A 5756-nucleotide genomic window follows, 5' to 3' on the forward strand; every position below is an offset into this window, starting at 1 on the left:
TATTACACGATGGTGTAGTCGAGTGCGCCTGAAGAGAGGGACTCGCAGGTGATGTTCTATACTCGCGTGCCTTTGTGGCTGTGAGTATAGGTGTTCACGGGTATGGGGGAAGTGATGAAGTGATGAAGTGATGGAGTGAAGGAGTGAAGGGACCTTGAAGATGAAAAAGAGTTGTTAGCTTCCGCATGCGTATACTTTGATAGTATACTTTGTTGCATGACTAACTTGCATATTTTTTTGCTTTTTTTTTCTTGCATGTAGCTTTCATGTTGCATTTGAGTGTTGCATGTAGTGGTAGCTTGTTTAGTTTGCATGTTGTGTGTTGCCTGCTGGGGTTGGGGTTGGGTTTGGTTTCTTGTTAGGTTCCCGAACTCACTGAGTGATTAGCACTCAAGACTCCATAATTTGTTTTGCAGGTAACCTTAGTGGGGAAAGCCTTAGAGGGGTGCACATGACGTTAGGCCTGCCGGTGTAGTGTTATATTGCCTTTGCAAGATGTTGTGTTGTTGTAGAACAATCGCGTTTTGGCTCTAGATCCTGGTACCAAAAATGTTGTAAATGTTTTGTGAACTTATTTCGTTAAGTAATTAAAGTATGGAAGTTGGTTTTTTTATTTATGTTTGTGTGGGTTCGAGTGGTACTAGCCTTGTCCGGGCCAACACAACGCACCAGGCTGCGAGGGTTGCAAAGCCTAAGCAATCTCGGTCGCGGGCGGAATTGCATCTAGGGAGGACCGGTCGAGAAGCTGCAGCTTCTGTCCCTCGGCTGGACCACCCCAGTGCAGTTCCCACAGAAGCGTTCCGTGGCTGTCTGTTGGCCTGCGTGGTCATAGGACGGTTCGGGGGTGTTATAATCAATCTTGCGGTGATAGAAGGCTTTGTCACAACCCTCTCGTCCTTCTCCTTTGTGGTGGCGACAGAAGGCTTCGTCACAACCTTCTCGGATCCCGATTTGGAATCACTTTCAGAGCAGCCTTCATCACGGCTGATGGTTCTTTAGAAGACACTTCATTCTCTTCCCTCGACGAAAAAAGTTCTTCGCCGCTTACAGAAACTGTAGGCGGTTCATCTTCTCGTTTCCTTGACATCGTGCCTTTGCAAGATGTTTTGTTGTTCTCGTTTAAAATAATCGCGTTTTGGCTCTAGGCCTGGTACCAAAAACGTTGTAAATGTTTTGTGAACTTATTTCGTTAAGTAATTAAAGTATGGAAGTTGTTTTATTTATGTTTGTGTGGGTTTGAATGGTACTAGCCTTGTCCGGGCCAACACAACGCACCAGGCCATGAGGGTTGCAAAGCCTAAGCAGTCTCGATCGCGGGCGAAATTGCATCCAGGGAGGACCGGTCGGGAAGCTGCAGCTTCCGTTCCTCGGCTGGACCACCCCGGTGCAGTTCTCATAGAATCTTCCGTGGCTGTCCGTTGGCCTGTGTGGTCATAGGATGGTTCGGGGGCGTTACAATCATGCTTGCAGTTGGTATTCTTCCTTTCGTTTTCATAGGATTTGCGCTGTGCGTGATCCCTGATTCGCCGAGGTGGCTGGTCATGAAAGGCCGAGTGGACAGTGCAAGAGAGGTGCTCATGAAAATGAACGAGCGATATGACAAGGTGGAAGAGCATCTCGCAGAGATACAACTGGCGGCTGCACATACACAAGGCAGCGGCGACGAGGAGAGACCGGTGTGGCGTGAGCTTCTAAGCCCATCTCATGTTGTAAGGAAAAATTTCTGATCGTTGGGTTTGGGATCCAATGTTTCCAGAAGATCACAGGTATCGACGCCACCGTCTACTACAGCCTAGAGATCATGAAAGAAGCAGGGATACATGGGGAGACAAAACTGCTTGCTGCAACTGTGGTTGTTGGGGTCACAAAAACAGTCTTCATACTATTTGCCACCTTCCTGATCGATAGCCTTGGCCAGAAACCACTGCTCTATGTGAGCACTATTGGAATGACTCGGTGTCTCTTTTGTCTAAGCTTCACGCTCACATTCCTCGGCCAAGGAACTCTTGGCATAACCTTGGCGCTTCTGTTTGTTTGTGGGAATGTTACCTTGTTCTCTATAGGGATGGGATCTGTTTGCTGGGTCTTGACTTCCGAGATCTTCCCATTACGGTTAAGAGCCCAGGCCTCTGCGCTTGGGGCGGTTGGGAACAGGGTGTGCAGCGGTTTTGTGGCCATGTCCTTCCTCTCCGTCTCACGTGCCATCACTGTCGGAGGAACCTTCTTTGTCTTCTCCCTGGTGTCTGCGCTCTCGGTTATCTTCGTGTATGTGCTAGTCCCAGAGACAAGTGGGAAGTCGCTGGAGCAGTTAGAGTTGATGTTTCAGCCTCATGGAGGGCTGGAAAGAAAAGATGTTGAGTTGAGCTTGGAGATGCTGAGCGTCTTATGCGCAAGTAACAAGAGTTTTGAATGTTATATATACTTTGGGCGCAGAAATGAACATGTTAAAGTAGAAGAGGCAGAAGAGAAGAGATATTCGTGCTTTAGATCCAAAGAAAGTAAGACAGATCTTCTAAGTGCCTTTGATGATGGTATATAGAGTAATAGAACCATTGCATATTCTAAATGGTTAAGGTTTCAAGATTCGGATTATCAAACAAAGAATGAGACAACATTACAATAACAACACTTTTATCACTTCTACTTCTTTTGCCAACCAATAACACTTACCACTTTTATTGGTGTGAGTGAGACATAGATAAAACGAATTTGTATTGAGTTTATTGAATAAACCAATTTGAGTTTTGTGTCTAAAAGTTTTATTGATGATGTATGAAGACATGAACAATAATAGTATGTAGAATATGCTAGTTTGCTAATTGATAACAAAAAGTTCAAGAATAATTCTTTCAGCAAGCTTCACAAAATATCTATTTCAGAGTGCAACAATAAAAGCTTAAACTCATAATAAAAGCATCAAACGAGATGCTTCATCCATCTTTCTTAACGATGACTAGGTGATACCCCGTGCTACAGCACAAGATGACATATATTGTAATTAATTTATGTATATTTCGAATGAATAAAATATTTTGGTTTATGTATTTTTAAATAGTGTTGAATATTGTATATTTGGTTTACTTACATATTAAATGTTAAAACATATTTAGATAAGTACGTTGTTTAGACATCACTAATACTTTGCACGGTAACAAATATACAATGATTGTTTTGCAGTTTTTAAGCGATAGTGGTGTGCTTATAGGTGTTAAATCTAAATAACAGATTTTAATTTGATTTTAGTTTGGACTATTGCACATATATAACCTACACGTAAATATTTTTGAATGGCAAAGACATCTCGTCCCATCCCGTTTTGTACTGTCCCTTCCTGTTTCATCTCGTCCCTATCCGTAAATTTTTTTATGTCCCATAACTGTTCTTTTTTAAATAATTAACTATTAAACAATTTTTATCAACCAAAAATTTTGGGTTAAAACATAACTAAATTTTTACTTTTGTCACATTTTTTGACATATAATTTATTTTAGATATATTGAGTTGATATTAAATATATTTTATATATCCATTAAAATAAATTTGAAATTATTTTTATTAATTTCACATATCTTATATATTAATTAACTTTCTATTATTAAGGCTATAATGAATACTTTACTATTTTAAAATACTTCTTAAAGTAATTTAATTTTTAGTTAAATTGTAATTAGTTTATTGTTTTCAAAATTAAACTGGATTTACTTATATGTTCCTAAACTGTGAGGAAAAATATGCACAAATATTAATTGTAATTTTCGTTTCTTGTTATTCATTTTTTTAAAAATATTTACAAAGAATTAGAAATTTAGATTTGATTTATGATGTATTTAAACATTTTCCTTATTTAATTCTGATATATATGTTTTCCTTAATTAAATATTCTAATCGATTAAGATTTAGGCAAAATTATCTCAAAAGATTGTTTAGATTTGCAGTTACTGAAATCAAAATATATGGTTTAAATTAAAACCACTGAAAAATCAGTGGCCAAGATTTAATTTAATTTTGAGAATCAATGGTTAGTGTTTAATGAGAAAATCGGATCAACTAATCGAGTATTAAATGACCCGCGCAGGATCCGACTTAATTTGAATGGTTAGAAAGTTTTAATTCCATGATATGCTAATGTATTAGTAATTATTGATTACTAACCATTTTATTTAAAAACTACCAAAACAAAGTCAGTCACGGTCCAAAAGTTGGTCCATGAGTACTCCTGCTTTAATAGTATAAATGTATGCTTATGAAGCCATGAAGAATACTAGCATGTAGACTATGCTAGTTTGCTAATTGATAACAAAAAGTTCAAGAATAATTCTTTTGAGCAAAGTTTAACAAAACATCTATTTTAGAGAGCAACAATAAAAGCTTAATCTCATAATAAAAGCATTATGTAGAATATGCTAGTTTGCTAATTGATAACAAAAAGTTCAAGAATAATTCTTTCAGCAAAGCTTAACAAAACATCCATTTCAGAGAGCAACAATCAAAACTTAAACTCATAATAAAAGCATCTAACGAGATGCTTCATCCATCTTTCTTAAGAGTTGATGAAGAAACTCGTCCTTCTCCAAGTGAAAGTTTAATTCCCTATACTGCAAAGCTTTCAACTGCTCCTCATATATCTTCTTATCCTCTGAAGAAAGCCTACTTACACCTTTTTCATCACCAAGTTCATCCATATAAAAACCCACTAAAGCTCCAACAAGAGAAGAAGACTCAACATTCTTTGACTTGCTATTCTTTGACTTCTTCCCATTAGACTTAACATTCTTTGACTTGCCATTTTTCAATTGCATTTGCAAAAGTAACCCACTAACCATAAACCCTTTTCATTTTGCAATTTATTGGGCCCTAATGAGCTGCAATTTTTAAAATGACCCACAACTGAGTTTAGGGATGTTACAAAAAAACATTGTACATAGCTAGTGCATTCTACTTGTTGGTATTTCTCATCTTTAATGTTGTTATATATATGATATTTCATTAGAGTTATTGGAGAATTTTTTTGTAATGTTACTTGTCTTGTTATATTTTGTTTTAAAAATCTTCTTCAATCACTAGTATTATTGTTTAAAATCTCACAAAATTACAAACTGCGTTTTTTTTTGTTTTTTACAAAAATAAAATAAAATAAAATAAAATATCAGTTTCACCAAAAAATCCAAAAACTCACTTTAATATCCTAAAATCCAAAATTTATTATATTCTACATAATCTTCTAGCTTCTAAAATCTATGTTTTAATATACTCCCACTGACAATTAATGTGTGCAATGTAATTGTAAAATTTGACATATAATCTTTTCTAGACTTGGTTATTTTTGCAAATTTTGGAAATGCAATTAATATATATATATATATATATATATATATATATATATATTTGGTGAAACTCTTCCGAGAATAAACCTAATGAAGTCGTAGTTAGGTCAATTGAAAAAAAAAAAAAAGAAGTTGTAAACGAATCCAAAGACTCTTGTGTCGTGAGAACGACGAAGGAGTATCAAGGGATGTGAAGAGGATTTGAATGTAGTAAAGTTCAATTTATGGAAAAGCTTAGGCATTTGAAGAATAAGTATGAGAACAGTCTTCGTAAATTCAAGATTGGTGATGGTTAGCCCAAATTGAATTGTATGTTATCAACAACATTCTTAAAACTTTGGTCTTCTCATGAGTTTGGGTGCCGCAAAGGAAACGCTACACACACAAGACCAAAGTATACAATAGGAATGTTCATGAAATGATGATAAAATA

The 5756-nt window shown here is 36.4% G+C and overlaps 1 pseudogene; it reads left to right on the plus strand.

Moving 5' to 3' along the window:
* LOC104768016 lies at positions 1461–2552 on the plus strand (annotated as a pseudogene).

Source organism: Camelina sativa, chromosome 19 (assembly GCF_000633955.1).
Source record: "Camelina sativa cultivar DH55 chromosome 19, Cs, whole genome shotgun sequence".
Classification (NCBI taxonomy): Eukaryota; Viridiplantae; Streptophyta; class Magnoliopsida; order Brassicales; family Brassicaceae; genus Camelina; species Camelina sativa.